Raw genomic sequence first — 20,906 nt, forward strand, 5'->3', positions numbered from 1 at the left:
TTATCTCTCTTTCCTTCTCTCCTCGGCTCTAGTAAATTTTATAAAAAAATGGATAACAACTTAAACAACCACGGTTCTAATGAGACTTGGATACGCCGGTGCATGTAGTGTGACTGAACTAAAACGATAAGAAAAAAATTATAGTCGGACTCCCTCAACTTTGCTCGAGTTGTAAAGTATCCTCCTGACTTTAATTTTTAGTTAGATTCCTGCAATCGTACTTTGCATGTAATTTGATCCTTCTGTCAATCTCTGTCAACTGGGTGTTAGGGAATTGCATTACGTGACATCATGTGATAACTTAAACCTACTTTACGAGTGAAATAACCTTATCTCTTCAGGTAAAAGGTGGCTCGAGGCCTCCATCCTATATGATCCCATCTTCCTCCGCTTCCAACTTAGCGACCATATGGTGGACCTCAGAAGAGCAGGGTTATCACTGCCTCTCTTAATGCCCATCCTGGCCCTCTTTCCCAGCTTGGGAGCTGTCACTGAGCGCACCCTCTTCACCGCCGGGTCATTAGAGCTTGATGCGGAATGAAGAGGTGACGTGATGAGTCGGTCTTGAGTCAAATAGCATGATCCCGACTATGCTGTCGACATTCCTTATTACTAGAGGGAGATCGCTAGACATTCTCATCCCGATCTTTGTGTCTCTTACCAATGAATTCCGCATTGGTTCTAATATAGTGGATGTTCTTATGGGCAGAGAATTCATGGTATTCATCAAGGAAACCCAATTCCAAGCCCCGATGGGCACCAAATGTTGAATCTTGGCGAGGGTTATGAGGGAACTCTAAGGGGTTTTATACGGGGAACCTTCAGAGGTCTTCCATATGAATTCAAATGAGAATGATGGAAGAGACGATGAGGAATGCTAAATGCTGATGCATGGGCATGCAGTATGGGGGGGATGTTGACAGGGTGAATCAAAGAATCTTAGTAAATTTTATAGCGAAGAATATAATCAAAACCCTAATGGCCATCGGAGAGGAGGTGCTATATGGTTACAACATTGTAGGCACTTGGGAGCCATATTGGAATCTCACCGGTTCTATGGAGAAAGCCTACAGGGTTCACCAAGTTCTGACAAGCATTATAGTTATAATCCAGCACAAATTCAAATGTACATAACAAGGAGAATTACAGAGCGGGTATCCAAAATAATATACAAGGGATTTATGGAGAAAGAGCTTTAAATATCCATCAAAGAACAAATAGTTCTTCTAAATTCTGAACCAAGATTGAGGTGCTGTACGGCTTGCTCTGAGGTCGGTGAGAATCGAAGAGAAGTCAGGTCGGGTAATACTGAGGGAAGGAAAAGCTGATTGCCGCTAAGGCCAACCTCCAAGGGATCCGTTTGCCCGAAAGTTTCCAATGAGAGTCCATCCGATGCTTAAGTTAAAATAGTAGAGCAATAGGAAGAAAATTTCTAGAATTGAATATCCAAAAAATAAACTTACTCGAAGATCCCCGGCCTACCCCTTTATATAGAGTAGAGTACAGATCTATTACCTGATTTAGTGCGGCATGTCTTAACTGTATGATAACAGTCGGCACCATGTTTACAATGTAGTAACCATCTCGTGCAAGCAGCACGTGACAATAATCACACCAATCATGCATTAACTGCGGTAACCTTGGTTTTCACTGAAGTTGTTCACCTTGGTTAAGACCGAGATCATGGAGGTTGGTTTAAGCCGAAGTCAAGATGTCTAATATTTTTCTTATCATTTGCCCCCTACTTTTGAGGTCGAACTAAATCTTAGTTGGAGTGACTGAAATTGTATAGTCATCTTGATCGAGGACAAGGCATTTACAAGAAAGTTTTAATGCGTCGATTGATCTTCTCGAAGTGCCATCATGTTGTGGCTGTCCCGAAGCGTCATTATTCTGGAGTTCTTTCGAGGCGCTATTAATGTAGCGATCCCAATGAATTGCCCACTCTGCATCCCGAGCTAATATGTGGTTGATTGAGCTTGGAAAGTCGAACCATCGCTTTAATCAGAGCCATTCATACCCCTATATTAGGGTAACCCCTTCCATCATTTTGCACTTCTTGCTTCTTTTGCAAATCTCCCTAGCAGCTCGAGGTTCTCCTTAGTGTTTTTTGGCAAAGTTCTTCTCCTCTAGTACTCCTTTTGGCATCCTTCCTGATTTCTTTTGATGATCATCAGTGGGTTTCCACTTTTGGCTGCTCAAATTTTTTCTTTCTTGCCTTTTCCCCCTTTGGTATTTTCTATTTTCTATACCATATGTGAAGCTGAGATCGAGGACTTAATGGGGAGTTGGTCGTCCGACTAATCTCCTCGAGTTGGGCATTCCTCACCTCCAAGTGAGGCTGGGCCTGAAGTCCACTTTGGCCCATAATATAAAGTGTCGGTCCTCACCCAAGAGGAGATGGACTTGGTTTGAGCCTAACACTTCATCGCTCTCGAGTTCACTTTTGAGCTCACCTGTCTTAAGGGCTGGATGACAAAACCTCCTCCTTCTCAGCTCGGTTTGTATGAGAAAACTCTCAAGGTCGGGCTTAGATTGCCTCTCCACCCTTTCATCATTCAATTGATGAGAGTTTATAGCCTTATCCTAATCCAGCTAGTTCCGAACTTCTAGTGGGTTATCATAAGTTTCCTTGCCCTCTGTTTTCTTCACAACATCCGAGCCTCAGTTTCTCTTTTTTGGGATATTTTACTCTAAAGAGGCATCCTCAAAAAAGCAATTGGTGATATTTTTCTTTTCGAAAAGGCTACTAATTGATTCGACGTACTTCCTCTTTTATTCACAGATAGAAGAAAGAGATTTTTCTTCATTTCTTCTGAGCAACTATGGCGATTTGAGACCCTGTGGAGGACACCTCGGAGGTTTTTGAATCAACCTCCACGGTTGTTCGGTGACAATCAAAGATCCTTGGGCACCCTTCTTAAATTGAAGATTCCTCCACAGCAAGCACTATTGTCCGAGGGAACACTGATCAGTGTTGGTCTGACCCACCAGACCCTCAGGATAAAATTTCTTAGAATTTCTTATTTTTTTCTCTTTGTCATATTTTATTTTCTAACATTCTCTTAGGTTTTGCAGCTGTTGTTGTCATGAAGACCGATGTGGCAGTAATCCGAAAAGCAATGCGCAAGAGGGCGACAATGTCTGGGAGTGAAGCCCCTCAGAAGAAGAAGACAAAGAGGGGATCTACTTTGGGTGCTTCTGAGACAATGGCTAGAGATGCTATTCTCGAGGTATCAGAACCTCGAAGAGAAAAAGTGGAGCTCAACGCCAAGGTTGAGATTGTGTCACCCAACAGGTCAGCTCCTTCGGAGGGAATTATCCTTGTTCCGCCATCAAGCGCTGCTCCGACCTCTTGTTCGTCCTCATCTAAGGCAACTACTTCAACTCAAGCCAGACTGAGCTCATCCTCTACCCCAAGTTCTTCTACTCCTCCTACCTTCGAGTCTCATATCCTGAGGTAGTCGGTGAAGGTCTTCGACTCAGCCTTGATGATGAGAGCACAAAAGTGCGACCTACATGTCACCTAAATTAGTATTATTGCTAACCGATAATGATAAATTCACTGGATTAATATTATATTTGGGTTTGGCACAGATTTTCATAAATTAGAGATAAAATGCACATTAAGTACAAATTTGACTAAAAAAGGATCCCTTCCCAGATCTGACCCGGTTGAAGATCGGGTCGGGTCCGAGTCGGGTTTGGGTCCGAATCGGGTCCATTTCTTTTGTGTTTTTTTTGAAAATAATTTTGGGCAAATCTAAATTGGCTATATCATAACTATAAGGTGTTGGGTAACCCATGACTTGAAAGAATTGCACTTGACATCCAGCCAGGATAGATGACCCGTCTACAAGCCAAATTTCATATCATACTATTTTTTTATTTATATGACTAATTGGACAGAACTTGGTGTCTCCCAGCTCCCATCTTACGAGGGAAAGGAAAATCCAAGCCACCGCGTCCGCGCCCCCCTCCGTGATCCAAGCGCCCGTCCGCGTTCATCCGACGATCCCGCACGGCGTCCAGATCCTATTCCGGAATCCAAGCCACAGCATCCCCATTTCCTCCTCTCCCGCGTTTCTTCCTTCCGCGATCCATCCCAGCCACCCGTGAAGGAGGAAACCAGCATCCCAGCGTCCGACTGCAAGCATCCCGTGCGAAAACAGGGAGAGCAACGGTCCCCACCATCCCGTGATCCACTCGTTCCGACTGCAAAGAAAATCCCAGCCAAATTCTTCCATTTCAGCATCTCGGATGACCACCTTCCGCTCCTTCCCAGCAACCAAAGAAGGAAGTCTCACCGTGCCAGCCACCGTGCCAGCAATGAACCGGAATCCCAGCATCCTTCCTCCTCCGCGTGTGATCCCGACGATCAAGCCCAGCCGAAGCAGAGAAGATCCTCCAAACCGGAATCCCAGCATTCTTCCTCTTCTCCCGTCGCTGCCAGCTCTCCCATACCATGAACGCCCCAAATCCAGCGCCCAAAGAAGGAAACACGCATCCGTGCCTCCCAGCGAAGCTGCAACAATCCAGCTCCTTCCAATCTCCGGCAATCCCGCTTCGCCTCTTGCGCGTCCCTACCTTCCGCTTCAGCTCCCAGCAGCCGTCCACGAAGCTTCCGCCCGGATCTCATCCGTGATCGACTCCTCCCCGCGTCCTCACCGCGTCTGCCATCTCCCTTCCGCATCAGGCGTCCGTCCGCGGCTATAAGAAGAGAAGGAGGAAGAGGGAAGGGGGTGTGCTCGGTTGAAGGCCAAAGAACAGAGGAGCTCGGCGGGTTTGGTCCAAGACGATTCGGAAGAGTAATGCTCTGTTTTCAGATTTGAAAACAGAGCATTACATTTCTTTTGTTTTTTTTTATTTTTTTATTGTTTTAGTTGTTTTTCTTTTAGAGGTTATATTTTTAATTTGTGTTAGTGATTCTGTTTTGAGTATCATGTTGTTCTTATTTTAAGTTTAATTAAAGAGCAATGTGTTGTTTTTAGTCTGAATTTTAATTGAGAGCAATATTTTAAGTTTTAAATTTAGAGAATTTTATTTTGATGGAGAGTTTTACTTTTGAGATTTTATTTATGCTGAAATTTTAATTTCTTTTATGCAATACATTAAATCTTCTTTTATGAAATCTATGTTTGCTTCAATCCTCTTAGTTTTATCTATTTTAATTTATGCCAAAACTCTTCTTTGATTAATTAAATGCTTTTTGAATTTAAATACCTGTCTTTTAGTTAATTTCAATAAAAAAAACATTCTCCAGTAGACTAGAGAATCCATCAACATCCTTAAAATAATGTTTTTTCTTCCATCATTCAAAAGTCGATTTTGAATCCGAGTAAACGTTCTAATTTTTATGCAACTCCAATCGCCTCCCTGTGGATCGACCTCTTACAACCGCTATTCTTCGAGTAGGAAAGGTAAGAGTAGAATTTAAATTTAACTTTTGTTCGTCGGTTCTAACAACGATCTGTCTAGCATATTTTTAGGTAGACAGGAATCGGACGAACAGAATTTTGGCGCCGTTGCCGGGGAGGCAAATCGAGAAGCAAGAACGATCACGAAGATCAAATTAGATTTTGGATGCCCGGAGTGAACGCACTCCGGTAGTAAGTTTTTATTTTTATTAATTTTTCTTATTTTGATTATTTTAGTTAGTAATTTCGTAGTTATTAAATTCTGAAATTTGAAATTCGTAATTAAAGTTTTCTAAAAAAAGAAAGTAAAAAAAAAAATTAAAATTTTTTTTTAAAAAAAAATTCAAGAATTCAAAAATTTAAATTCAAAATTCGAATTCTGTGATTCGAAATTTGAAATTTAAATTTCAAAAAAAAAGTAAAAAAAATTAATTAAATTCAAAAAAATATTATTTTTGCTAGTAATTGATTGGGTGCAATCTTCCGAGGTGATCATACCTCTATTGGGACTCCTCACGGAGTAATCTCCAGAGCTTATTCAACGGGCATTCGGAGATTGACTGACGCATAAGGATTAGTTTTAGTTCACATTCAAGTTATTCCTATATTAAAAATTAAAAAAAACAACATAAAATTAAAATTAAAAATTAAGAAAAATAAAAAAAATAAAAAAAATTGCTTGCTCATTTAATCAGTACAACCTAATGACATTGCATAAACTTTTAAAAAAAAATATTGATTATTTGCTGCATTTAGTATTCAGCATTTGCATAAAGTAATTAAGGGCAAAACCCATTAAAAAGATAAGGTCGGGAAGTCATTACATGTCCTTAGCCCAAAAATCACCACCTTGCATACTTATCCTAAGCCAAATTAAATTAAAATCAAATTAGACGTCGGCCTTAGGGTTTTCGAGCTCAATTAGGCTCTTGGAAAGAAGCGGCTGAAAGCCACTCCAGTGAGGATTTAGTAATTGGTGATGTCTAGGAAAGTTTTACAACAGTGAGAACTGTTACAGATATTGTGGTATCGGTGTATCCCTTCTGGCACCACTGCACACCCCGGAACTTTCCTGGTCACTGGTTACTGGATCACTTAACTGGTAAGCTCAAGCTTAATCTGAAAGAGAGATTAGGAGCTGTCTAATCTAGAAAGAATTTCAGGAACTTTTTTAACCTGATAAGTCTCTATGCAACTAGATTTAAGAACCTACTAAACCTCACTTAGCTCTAAGACTAATAGGGTCAAATTGTTGTGTGGTGTTGATTGTGGTCATCTTGGTCTAGCCCTTCTTCTTATCTTTTAGGATTTCGTTTAAAAAAAAATTGAGTCTAATTAAGTTGTGGAAAATGTATGCATGGTAGAAGGTCATTAAGGGATAAGTTAACCCCATTTGATCCTGAGATTGACAGAACTTTTCATCATAACCTGCGAACTGTAAACCAACCGTCGATCTCTACAATGGGTGAACATATTAGAACCCTGAATGAATTATTCGCACCCGCATCTGCTAGTCCCCCTACTTGTATAGTATTACCAATCAATAATGCAGCCCAATTCGAGATTCGGGCTGCAACAATAAACATGTTACCCAAGTTTAATGGGTTCGAGAGTGAACAACCCTACATTCATCTGAACAAATTTTTGACAATCTGTCAAACGTTTAGAAACCAAAACTTAGATGAAGAGGGTATTAAATTAAGGTTGTTTTCCATGACTTTAGAGGATCGTGCTGCTGCATGGCTGTATTCCCTTGCTTCAAATTCCATCACATCATGGGAACAACTATCTAAGAAGTTCATGGCTAAGTTCTATCCTATGGTAAAGACTGAAAAAATTAAGGATGCCATAAGAACTTTTAGAGGCAAATCTGAGGAGGAATTTTCCCAACTTTGGGAAAAATTCCATGACTTGTTGGTCAAATGCCCACACCATGGGCTTGATAAGGCTGATCTGGTCCACTTCTTTTATAAAGGACTACCTCCAGCACATAGAAACACGATTGAGTCCATGCACAAGGGTAGGTTCATGAACCAAACCCCGGATCAAGCCTATGAATTTCTTGTTGACTTAGCTAAAAATGCCCAAAATTGGAGTAGCTATGGTGAGGAAGTAAATAGAGATGAGTTCGGGTCTAGAAAACCAGGTAATTATGAAATGAAAGCAGACCCAGAACTCAAAAATGTCATGTCCAATCTGGTGACTGGAATGAACAACTTAAGTAAAAAGTTTGATGCTTTCACTGTTTCCACTAGTTCGAGTTCATACAAAGAGTCAAATCCCGTCATGAAAGTGGATCACGAGTCATATAGTTTGTGTGTTTTGTGTAACAGTCCTGAGCATCTAGTGGAGTGCTGCCCTAATCTGCCCACCATAAAGGCCGAGCAAGCAAATGCTCTAAATTCATATAGTGCCTTTAAGAAGCCCACTCCCAACTCGTTCAGCCCAGTTTATCACCCTGATAATAGGTTCCACCCAAATTTCTCATACAAGCAAAATGAACCTATTCAGCATCAAGGTGGTCCACCAAGTTTTCAGAACAACTTTCCCAGGATAGGTCCACCACAAATGAACCAACCTTTGGTTCCATCTGTACCGCCTTATAATGCCCCTATCCCACAGCAACCTTCACAATTAGAAACCATGATGGCTAATATGATGAAACAACAACAAGATTTTATCAAGCAACAACAACAGACCAATACAGCCCAAGCCCAGACTAACCAATTCCATGCGCAAGCAATTGCAAAACTTGAGGTTAGTCTGAGCCAAATAGCTAACTCTCTAGGGGATAGGAAGAAAGGTGAACTACCTAGTCAACCAGTGCCTAACCCTAGTAGACAACAAAATCAAGGTCAGATAGGTCAGTATCAAATCAATTCTAATGGAAATCCGACCTATGAAGTTCAGGCAATTACCACTTTAAGGTCTGGCAAGCAAGTGGACAATAAAGTCCAACTTTCTGAACATGAAAAAGAAAATAAAACTGAATCCGATAAGAACCCTATTCAGAAGAGGGGTCAAGAACAGGACAAACCGGAAAAGAGGGAAGAACCCATAGAAACATACAAACCCAAGGTTCTCTTTTCCAGTAGACTTCAGGACTCCAAGAAACAATCTAACTTTGATGAAATCATGGAAGTCTTTAAAACTGTTCAAATAAATATACCTTTTCTCGATGCCATAAGACAAATTTCCTCCTATACAAAATTCTTGAAAGACCTCACCACGGTCAAAAGAAAAACCAGTATTCCTAGGCAAGCTGTTATGGCTGCACAAGCCTCATCTCTCATTCAACAACAGATTGCCCCGAAATTCAAAGACCCTGGTTGCCCAACTATTGAAATAAAAATAGGAGAGACGATCATCCAGAGAGCTCTATTAGATTTAGGAGCCAGTGTAAACCTACTTCCCTACTATGTGTACCAAAAATTAGGTTTGGGGGAATTAAAGCCTACAAATATTACCCTTTCCTTAGCAGATAGGACAGTGAAGTACCCCAAGGGGATTGTAGAGGATGTAATAGTGAAAGTAAATGAGTTTTACTATCCTGTGGACTTCGTTATCCTTGAGACTGAACCTGCAATATATCCAGACAGTCACACACCTATAATTTTAGGTAGACCTTTCTTAGCCACAGCAAATGCTGTGATCAACTGTCGAAATGGGATGCTGAAGTTATCTTTTGGCAACATGAAAGTCGAGCTTAATGTCTTCAACATAAGTAAACAACCACCAGACGACAAAGAAATCAATGAAGTTGACATGATTGAAAGTCTGGTTCAGGAGACTTTCTTACAAACTTATAATAAGGACCCTTTAGAAGCTTACCTTGCCCATTCCGAGGAAAGGGTCAAGCATGCGCCTCTTAGTTCTGTTCCCCTTATGAGCATAGATCGTCATCAGCCGACTGTTCTTCATCGGACTCTTCCAAAACCATTCTTAGATAATGGTTGAAAAAAGGAGGATTTACATTTTGTCTGGCTGAAGACATAAAACTTAGCGCTCTTTGGGAGGCAACCCAACATGTAAGTTTCTTTTATTAAAAAAAAAATCATCAATAAATTACTAACATGCAGGTTTGGAAGATTTTGCCCCAACTTTCAATTTACCCACCCATATCAGGTACTTCTCCTCTGTCCTCTTACTGCTTTAAATTTTCTTTAACATTGAGGACAATGTTAGATTTAAGTTTGGGGGTATTTTTTTAAGCATTTGAAATTTTATAAAAATTAAAAAAAAAGAGTTTTTATAAAAATTAAAAAAAAAGAGTTTTTAGGTAAAATTTTTGAAAAAAAAAATAAATTTACAACACACAAGGTATATAAAATCTAAGAGCCCAATGACTAGTTGGAAGTAGTGCAAAGTGAGTTCTTTTTATTAAGTTCCTTTTAGTGAGTTGTAAGCTAATTAGTGCTTTGAATTTCACAACACATCTGGCCTGCACTTTCTAAGGTATAGGTTCGACATTGTGTTGAGAATATGGTAGCAATCTCGAATCCTGATGAACCATCTTTTTCTGATCCAAAAAAAAAAGAAAAAAAGAAAAAAAAAGGATTTAGTCAGGTACATCGAAAAGGGCTACCCATTGTCAAAGGTCAGCGGGCTTGTGATGAGGAACCCGAGCATAGGTCCGTAGGGGAGTCTTGATGCCCGACACCTCATGCCAACTGGTGTGAGAATTGTCGACTAATTGCTCGCTACATGGAGGAATCATCACAGGAGTAAAAGTGCACAATATATACATTATCATTTCTCTTTCAAAAAAAAAAAAAAAAGAGAGAAGAAAAAAAAAACAAAAAAATGTATATTGACCTTAAAAAAGACAATAGTGTGAAAGCCATCGTTGTAAAAATTCGAGTAAACTGGAATATTACATATAAAGCCCATGAGGTATTAAAGTAAACATCCACAGCTCTCGAAATCCTGCAGAAAAGATGATTTTGAATCAGCAAATAGGTCCTGTCCGACCAATTCTTGGAAACTACTAATATTAGCGATATTTTGGAGATCCAAAACCTTAGCTTGTGCATGGTCCAAACTTCACTGAGCACTCAAGTATAAATAAGTTTTACAACTCCCTAACGGAAAACTTAATGACTTCAACTTAAATTGCATACTAACCTAGAATTTGGGCTACTTAGTAATTAAAACCTTGTGTGCTTTTGAAATTCTTATCAGTTATGTACTTAAAATTAGACTTTCATTTCATAAAATAAATTTTATTTTGGGATTGAAGTTTGTGGGTAACTTCACTGCAAACCCTCACGAGACAACACTCGTCCACTAGGGTAACCTAGGGGTTTAAAGGCTTGTTGCACGTGCTAAGTGCAATCGTAATGCTCTACGAAAATGAGTATTTATCTTACTATTTTTAAATAATAAATTACACTTTTGCACTCTCATTTTATCATTTTCACACTAAATTGCTAGAGACTAGCAATAAGCTAGTTGGGGGGTGTGATGAGAGCACAAAAGTGCGACCTACATGTCACCTAAATTAGTATTATTGCTAACCTATTGCCCAGTAGATACAACCCAAGAGGGGGGGGGGTGAATTGGGTCTTTTAAAACTTTTGTACTACTTCTAAAACTTTTCAATTAATTATGCTAAGTTGTATAGATGCACAGTGGAATTTAAACTTAGCAACAGTTTGATTTATTGAATGAGACTTGATTAAGTAAATTAAATATGCTTGCAACTAAAGGATGCACGGATAAGAGTTAAGCAAGCAATTTATCTAAGTAAGTAGGTGAGCAAGTTAGACAATGACAAAAAGCATCACAAACACAACAAACATATAGTGGTTCGGTGCACCCCAGCACCTACATCCACTCCCCAAGACCTCTTGGGAATTTCACTATAATCCTCCAGATTACAGTCCGGTAGTTTTGCGAGTGCACTACCCAACTCGTTGTTTTACACCGGGCTAACAACGAACCCTACAATCCGGTAGTTTTTCGAGTGAACTACCCAACTCGTTGTTTTACCCCGGGCTAACAACGAACCCTACAATCCGGTAGTTTTTCGAGTGAACTACCCAACTCGTTGTTTTACCCCGGGCTAACAACGAACCCTACAATCCCCCAATTTTAACTTAGGCTTGGGACGCCTATCCCTTGTTCCAAGTCCCTTGACTGAAACAAGCTCAATATTCAAACGTTTTACAAAAGATTTGAAAGCTCTTAAGAAGCAAATATAACAATGAGAAACAATAAAATCGGAAGAACCCTTTTTGCCGTTGGAAGCGTGGATGATGGTGGTTCTTCTGATGTGGATCACGTTGGCTTGAATGCGAGCTTTGATTGCCAAGTGGGAGTGAGTAGATGAGCTCGAAATCAGATGGGAAAGCTTGAATGCACTTGATTTCTCCTCTTGAAAGCTCTAACTCCCTTGAACCTCTTTTTCTTTCTTCTCTCTTGAATGATCTTGTGTTGGGTTGGTGAGAAGTTGTTGAGAAGCACTTAAGAGGTCCCTTTTATAGCCCAAAAAGCAAATATAGCCGTTAGACACAAAAAAGAGACGTTTGAAATTCAAATCAAACCTGAAAAAGTTGTTAGTCGCGTCCCAGGCGCTCCGGGGACGTCTCCGCGCTTTACGGGGACGTCTCCGCGCTTTACGGGGACGTCTCCGCTTGTTTGCGCTTTTTGCATGGGGACGACTCCGCTTCTTCGGGGACGACTCCGCGCTCCGGGGACGTCTCCGCGCTTTACGGGGACGTCTCCGCCGTTATATCTCCGAAAAACAAGTCTTCTGGAATTCTCTGAGAGAGTCGACTCCGCTTTTTCAGGGGACGTCTCCGCGCTCCGGGGACGTCTCCGCGCTTTACGGGGACGTCTCCAGACGTGCCAGTTCTTCCTGTTTGTGCCAGAGACGTCTCGGAGACAACCCGGAGACGTCTCGGCTGTCCCTGAACTTTTTCTTTCATCTCAAAAATTCTTCAATAAGTTCTTAAAAATCATGGAAACTTGCCTAGACATTTCTTAACAATATTCTTAATTAACCAACTAAAATCCTCAAATAACTTGTTAAGATAAAGAGAATTATGCTCTAGTGTTTTGTATTCATCAAAATCCATTAGAGGGTCAACATAACCGATAATGATAAATTCACTGGATTAATATTATATTTGGGTTTGGCACAGATTTTCATAAATTAGAGATAAAATGCACATTAAGTACAAATTTGACTAAAAAAGAATCCCTTCCCAGATCTGACCCAGTTGAAGATCGGGTCGGGTCCGAGTCAGGTTTGGGTCCGAATGGGGTCCATTTCTTTTGTGTTTTTTTTGAAAATAAGTTTGGGCAAATCTAAATTGGCTATATCATAACTATAAGGTGTTGGGTAACCCATGACTTGAAAGAATTGCACTTGACATCCAGCCAGGATAGATGACCCGTCTACAAGCCAAATTTCATATCATACTATTTTTTTATTTATATGACTAATTGGACAGAACTTGGTGTCTCCAGCTCCCATCTTACGAGGGAAAGGAAAATCCAAGCCACCGCGTCCGCGCCCCCCTCCGTGATCCAAGTGCCCGTCCGCGTTCATCCGACGATCCCGCACGGCGTCCAGATCCTATTCCGGAATCCAAGCCACAGCATCCCCATTTCCTCCTCTCCCGCGTTTCTTCCTTCCGCGATCCATCCCAGCCACCCGTGAAGGGGGAAACCAGCATCCCAGCGTCCGACTGCAAGCATCCCGTGCGAAAACAGGGAGAGCAACGGTCCCCACCATCCCGTGATCCACTCGTTCCGACTGCAAAGAAAATCCCAGCCAAATTCTTCCATTTCAGCATCCCGGATGACCACCTTCCGCTCCTTCCCAGCAACCAAAGAAGGAAGTCTCACCGTGCCAGCCACCGTGCCAGCAATGAACCGGAATCCCAGCATCCTTCCTCCTCCGCATGTGATCCCGACGATCAAGCCCAGCCGAAGCAGAGAAGATCCTCCGAACCGGAATCCCAGCATTCTTCCTCTTCTCCCATCGCTGCCAGCTCTCCCATACCATGAACGCCCCAAATCCAGCGCCCAAAGAAGGAATCACGCATCCGTGCCTCCCAGCGAAGCTGCAACAATCCAGCTCCTTCCAATCTCCGGCAATCCCGCTCCGCCTCTTGCGCGTCCCCACCTTCCGCTTCAGCTCCCAGCAGCCGTCCACGAAGCTTCCGCCCGGATCTCATCCGTGATCGACTCCTCCCCGCGTCCTCACCGCGTCTGCCATCTCCCTTCCGCATCAGGCGTCCGTCCGCGGCTATAAGAAGAGAAGGAGGAAGAGGGAAGGGGGTGTGCTCGGTTGAAGGCCAAAGAACAGAGGAGCTCGGCGGGTTTGGTCCAAGACGATTCGGAAGAGTAATGCTCTGTTTTCAGATTTGAAAACAGAGCATTACATTTCTTTTGTTTTTTTTTATTTTTTTATTGTTTTAGTTGTTTTTCTTTTAGAGGTTATATTTTTAATTTGTGTTACTTGACGTCTCCTCTGGTGGCCAAAGATATTGTTCATGCTATACAATTGCAAGCCGATAAAAGCATTGTAAGGTATGTTCATGCCAACTATTTGATTGACAAGGCCTTCACCTCAGTCATTCAGGTTAGTATCTTCATGCCAAACTTCACAAAGTGTTTTACTTCGGATACTGATCACTTCTTTTCTGCATCATGCCCACGAAGCTTATTATATGTATAGGGTTGTTATGATGCTTAGGCATCATGTCTTGGACTTTGAGGCGAAATGAAAGGCTTTCAAGCAAAAAGTTGATGAGGTCGAAATGAAGTCGAGGGCCAATCTCAAGTAGGTAGAGGAGCAGGCTTGGCTAGCTGAGGAGAGGGCGAGGAAGGCCAATGAAAAGATCAAGTAGGTAGACACTCTAGCCTCGGCTCCTCGAGCTCACGCAATCATTTTCGATAACCATCTTTCTGAGGCTAAGGAGGCCTTCTTGGTGTCTGAACAACGAGTAGTGGAGTTATCTATGAAAATTGGCCAGGCCGAACAGGTGGTTGCCGAGGCCAAGGCGATGGCTAGTAAGGCCGAGGAGAGGACCACTTGGGTGGTTGATGAGTTCCTCTTTTTGGATAAATTCAAGGCCGAGTCAATTGAGAACTCCGCTGATACCTTTGCAGAAGGCTTCGAAGACTGCCAAGCTCAAGTCCTTCAACTCTATCTAGAAATGGACTTCAACAGTCTACACATTGACCTCAGCGATGAGGAGGACGACAAAGATGAGGATGGTGATGAAGAGGAGTGAAACTTTTTATTTCCTTTTTTTTTTGTTTTCACTTGGACTTGCTGAGCTCATTGTATTTGTTTTTGCTAGGGTATTCCGAGGTCTATGTACAAACTCCTCCAAGTAATGAAAAATAAAATTTCTCTAAGTACTTGACTTCGGATCAGTTTATTTTGTTTGAGTTTGATTCATTATATCGAACTTCTTTCCTTTAATATTTCTTCTCATGCTTAATGTTGATATGAGGATCGACAAGGATCCCAGCTGATCTTGGGTTATCCCTATATGAGTTTTAAGAGTTCAGCTCTAGATCTAATTCAAATTTCGAGTGAGCTCAGCTTACAAAGGTCCTGAATGTGTTCGAGGTTCTTCATAGGAGTAGCTGGTTTCGTTACCCAACTCTCCTTGACCTCGTGGGTCTTAGGTCGGGGCCCAAGCATTCCTAGGGTGCCCCTGATCTTATTTGAGTCAAACATGCTGGTCATAGTTATCCGATCTAAAAGATATAAATATAACAAGAGGATTTTCATTAAGAATTAACTTGGGATATAATGAACCTTATTGGTAATATATGCATAGATTCTCGGAGTTCCAAGTCCGTGGGATCGGGGTACTGTCGAGATGTTTTAGCTTATACGTCTCTGGTTGTATTGCTTCAACTACTCGATATGGTCCTTTCCAATTTAGGGCCAGCTTCCTGAATTTTTTTGGTTGTGATGCTTCAGTCTTTGTTAAGACGAGATCACCAGGTCGAAAGAGTATGCCCTTGACCCTTGAATTATAATATCAAGCTGCCTTTTGTTGATATGTTGCTGTACAGATTTGAGCGTGTTCTCTAGCTCCTCTAGAAGATCAAGATTAGCTCGGAGCTAATCTTAATTTTTGTGGCCGTTAAAACTTTCTATTCGAAGTGAAGAAAATTCGATCTCTAGTAGAATTACTACTTTTGTTCCAAATACAAGGTTGAAGGGTGTCTCTCCGGTAGAAATATGATATATTGTTCGATACTCCCATAAGACATTGTAGAGCTCTTTGGTCTATAGTCCTTTTGCTCGGTCCAATATTGTTTTTAGCCCCTATAGAATTGTTCGATTGGTCACTTCGACTATTCATTAATTTGAGGTGCACTACTGAAGTAAATCAGTGATCAATGCCAAGCTCAGCACCGAAGTTTTTGAATCGAACATTGTCGAATTGACTCCCATTATCTGTGATAATTACTAGAAAAAGTCCAAACCTGCAAATTATAGCCTTTCAGACAAAGTCTCAAGTTTTTAGCTTGATAATTCAAGTTATTGGTTCGGCTTCTATCCATTTGGTGAAGTAATCTACAACCATGATAAGAAACTTCTGCTGCCCGGTTTGCCGCTAAAAAAGGTCCGAGGATGTCGATTCTCCATTATGCAAACAACCAATGGACTTTGGTTGGTGTTAATGGTGCCGCTAGTCGTCGTTGGATGCTAGCGGTGTATTAACATTGGTCGCATTTCTTGACGAAGTCGGCCACATCCTGTTGTAAGGTCAACCAATAGTATCTTTGTTGTAGAATCTTGTAGCTCCAAGATCTGCCCCCAGATGATGCCATAGATTTCTTTGTATTCCTTCCGAAGTGCATAATCTGCCTCGGTTGGATGGAGGCACCTGAGGAGAAGCAATGAGAATAATCTTCGATATAACTTGCCATCAAGAAGGACATAATGAAAAGCTTGACGCTTTATCTGGCGGGTTCCACACCGATCTGTAGACAATTTTTCGTCCTTTAAAAAGTCGATAAGAGGATCCATCCAGTTCGGCTCTACTATGACGTTCATCATGAACTTAGATTCCTCGATGCTCGGCATTTCTAGAACTTCAAAATACATATTTTTAGCCAGATTAACAGACTCTGAGGTGGCCAATTTTGACAGCATGTTGGCCCTTGCATTTTCTATCTATGGAATTTATTGTATATCCAAGCTATGAAAAGCCAAATTGATGTCGTTCACCTTTTGTCGAAATTTAATCATTGATGGCCCTTGAGCCTCGAACTCTCCTCATACTTGGCCGACGACTAAATGTGAGTCACTAAAGACTATTAGTTGTTGAACACTGAGCTTGAGCTCCGTAACAAGCTTGAGCCTAGTGATAAATGCTTCATATTCAACTTTATTATTTGAAACTGGAAACTTAAATTGTAGTGCATACTCCATAATTACTCCATCTAGGCTTGTAAATATGAGTCCAACTCTGCTGCCCCTCGAGCTTGATGACCCATCCATGTACAAGATCCATAGTTGATTGGTAATCTTCTTTTTCTTGGGGAGCTCGGGATGATCTTCATCGAGAAAGATACATTTCACCAGAAAGTCAGCAAACACTAGTGCTTTGATTGATAGCGGAGGTCGATACTCAGAGTCGAACTCTATGAGCTCGACTGCTCACTTTGCAAACCATCCTACATTTTCAGGTCTTTAAAAAAATTGTCTTATTGGTTAGTTAGTTAGGACTGTAACAGAATGGGCTTGAAAATATATGGTCAAAGCTTCCAAGCTAAAATGATGAGAACATAGAACACCTTTTCCAATTTGGAATACCTCGTCTAGGCATCTCACAAAATTCGACTTGTATAGTAGATTTTCTTTCTTCTTCTCGCACCAAGATCAAGCTTACAGTGAAAGGAGAAACGACTAAATATAGATAAAGTATCTTTTTGACCTACAGCTTTGTAAGGAGAGGTGATGAGTTGAGATACTCCTTTAGTTGGTCAAAGGCCACTTGATACTCCTTGGTCCATTGAAAATTCTTAGGATACTTTAGAGCTTTGAATAATGGGAGGCAGCGTGCAATCGATTTGGACACAAGTCTTCCAAGTGTTGCAATTCGATCTGCCAGGCATTGAACTTCTTTGATAGTCTTCAGTGGATCCATTTTCTGTACTTTTGAAGTTTCTCCGAGTTTGCCTCCATGCTCCATTGTGTTACCATAAATCCTAAAAAAAATTCGAGGTAACTCCAAAGGCGCAATTAGTCGGATTGAGCTTCATTCAAAACTTTCTGAGAATTATGAAAGCCTCCTCCAGGTTGGTTATATGTTGCTCTACTGCTTAACTTTTCACGAGCATATTGTCCACATATACCTCCATATTTTGACCGATCTACTCCATAAAAAATTTGTTGGTGAGACATTGGTAAGTTGCTCTTGCATTCTTAAAGCCAAAAGATATTATTTTGTAGCAGTAGAGATCCTTGTCAGTGAGAAAAGCTATTTTTTTCTCATCTTCAGGCGCCATCTGAATCTGGTTATACCCAAAGAATGCATCTATCAAGGTCAGCAGTTGATGTCCTAAAGTTGCATCCACGAGCTGATCAATCTTCGAAAGTGGAAAGTTATCTTTAGGATAAGCCTTATTCATGTTAGTGTAATCCATACAAACTCGCCATTTTTTATTAGCTTTCTTGACAAGTACGATATTGGCTAGCCAGTCAAGATAACGCACTTCGTGTACAAAGCTGGCCTTCAGAAATTTGTCAACTTCTTGGTCTATGACTTGTTGCCTTTTTATGGCGAAATTTCTTTTCTTCTGTTGCACAGGTCGGTAGGCTGGGTTCACATTGAGCTTGTGAGCGATTACTTCGGGGCTTATTCCCGACATGTTAGTGGTCGACCAAGTGAAGACGTCAGTGTTGGTGTAGAGAAAGTTGATCACTTTAGCCCGATTTTTCTCATCTAGGTTCGAGCCGATCTGCACAGTTTGGTTATGTTTATCTTCCCTAAAGGGGACCTGCACCAATTCTTTGTCTGGTTCACCCTATTGCTCCTTCAGTTTGTTCCTTGCGTCCAACCCTTCAATGGGTAGAGTTTTCACCAGTTTCTTTTCTTTAGGAGTGGCTATGTAGCATTGACGAGCTAATACTTGATCACCTCGAATTTCTCCTACTCTACTTCTAGTAGGAAACCACATGAGCAAATGGTAAGCAGATACCATAGCTCGGAAAGCATTGAGGATAAGTCGGCCCAAGATTGCATTGTAGGTAGAGGGTACCCATATTGCCAAAAAATGCAACCTCACTATACCATCTTGAGGCTCATGTCTTGCAGTTTATGGTAAATTAATTGCACCTTCCATAGGGACAGAATCACCTAAAAGCCAACTAGAGGTAAGTTGACTTTACGTAGTTGTTCAGTGCGTGGGTAACTTCATTCATTAGAAGGCATCATAAAATAACACATCAGCCAAACTTTCATTATTCATAAGCATTTTCTTTACATCATAATTTGTGATTGTAAGACAAATAACTGTAGCATTATTATAAGAAGTTTGTATTCCTCCCAAGTTAGCGTCAGAGAAAGAGATGATGTCTCCTGTGCGCTGCCTCTTCAGAACAACTCTTGCCTCCTGCGGCGCTCAGTCGTCCGAGGTGCTGGGAACCTTGGCAGTATCGCCAGCAATTAGGTTGATAACTTCCACTGTCAAGCAGTTATCAATCGACTCCAAGGGTAGCTGATTTGAGGCAGACTTTTCTCGATCACACTGAGCATGTACATAACGATCTAACCATCCACGTCGGATGAGTGCCTCAATCTCATCCTTAAGTTGATGCACTCTTCAATATCATGTTCATGGTCTTGATGGAATCGACAATGATTCATTTTATCTCTTTTATTAGTCGATGCCTTCATTCAATGTAGAGGCCATAAGGAGCCTCAGCCATCAATCTCCATAGAGATTTATGTTCTCGGTGCATTGAGAGGAATATACCTCTCAAACTTTCGAGGAGGACATTTCGGATGATGTGGACTCTTTTCTTCAAGTGCTGAATCACTCCTCGACATACCCCATTCTTCCCGTCTCCCTTTGCCTCCTCTGCTAGGTCTTCCCCTAGCCATTCGCAGTGAGAGGCTATGACTTCCTCTGCATTGGCATACTTTTAGCCCATGCTAATATCTCGACGAAGTCTACAAAGCTGCTCTTCTCCAAAGAGAAAAGAAAACGGGGTTGCCTTAAACCACCCTTCATTGCTGATATTTTGATAGACTAATCTAGGTCGTGGACTTCCAACATCGCCATATTGAAGCGATTGATGTAATCTTTGAGAGACCCTCTTTTTCTCTGCTTAACATTGAGCAACGCATCGAAACCACGATGCTGTCTTCGGCTGGTGATGAAGTGCATCATAAAAGGCATCTGAGTTGCTTGAAAGTGTGGATCGATCCGGACTGAAGCTCTAAGAATTGAAACTGAGCCGCTTTGCAAAGAGTGGTAGAAAAAGCTTTGCAGAGCACGATGTCGGTGGCTCTGTGCAACATTATGAGGGCCTTAAAACTCTCCAAACAATCCAAATGATTCAAAGTGTTGTTGTATGGCTCCACCTGAGGCATTTTGAATTAAGATAGGATTGGCTCCTCCCCGATCTGCTAGGGAAAAGGCAATTCTGCAGAAAATCGAGATCATGGTTTGACCTTGTAACAACCTAGGACCTCACCCAAAATGGCTAGCCGGAAGTTACTATTTGGGTTCCTTGATCCTGTATAAATACCCAAGATCTATCCAGCGAATAACCAATGTGGGACTAAACACACGCCCGCACGGGTCCTCACATACTGCTTCCGTTCAAGCCCTGACGTCCTCGTCAGGCTAAGGGTTCAAATCTATTCAAATCTAATCACAAACACCACGATCGGCCCGTGGTCAGCCCCAATGGATCCGTGCTGCAGTGTCTCCTAGTCCACATAGGTTATGGGCCGGGTCTGCTCTGATACCATTAGTAGCAACCTAGAATCTCATCCAAAATGGCTAGCCGGAAGGTATTATTTGGGTTCCTTGATCCTGTATAACTACCCAAGATCTACCCAGTGAATTACCGATGTGGGACTAAACACATGCCCACACGGATCCTCACATATTTTGTAACAACCCAGGACCTCACCCAAAATGGCTAGCCGGAAGGTATTATTTGGGTTCCTTGATCCTGTATAAGTACCCAAGATCTACCCAGCGAATAACCAATGTGGGACTAAACACACACCCGCACGGATCCTCACATACTCCCCCCGTTCAAGCCTTGACGTCCTCGTCAGGCTAAGGGTTCAAATTCATTCAAATCTAATCACAAACACCACGATCGGCTCATGGTTAGCCCCAATGGATCCGTGCTGCAGTGCCTCCTAGTCCACATAGATTATGGGCCGGGTCCGCTCTGATACCATTTGTAACAATCCAGGACCTCACCCAAAATGGCTAGCCAGAAGTTACTATTTGGGTTCCTTGATCCTGTATAAATAC

This window comes from Phoenix dactylifera, chromosome 2, assembly GCF_051530095.1.
Source record: "Phoenix dactylifera cultivar Ajwa chromosome 2, Ajwa_hap1_PhDact_Kaust_v1.1, whole genome shotgun sequence".
In the NCBI taxonomy this organism is placed as follows: domain Eukaryota; kingdom Viridiplantae; phylum Streptophyta; class Magnoliopsida; order Arecales; family Arecaceae; genus Phoenix; species Phoenix dactylifera.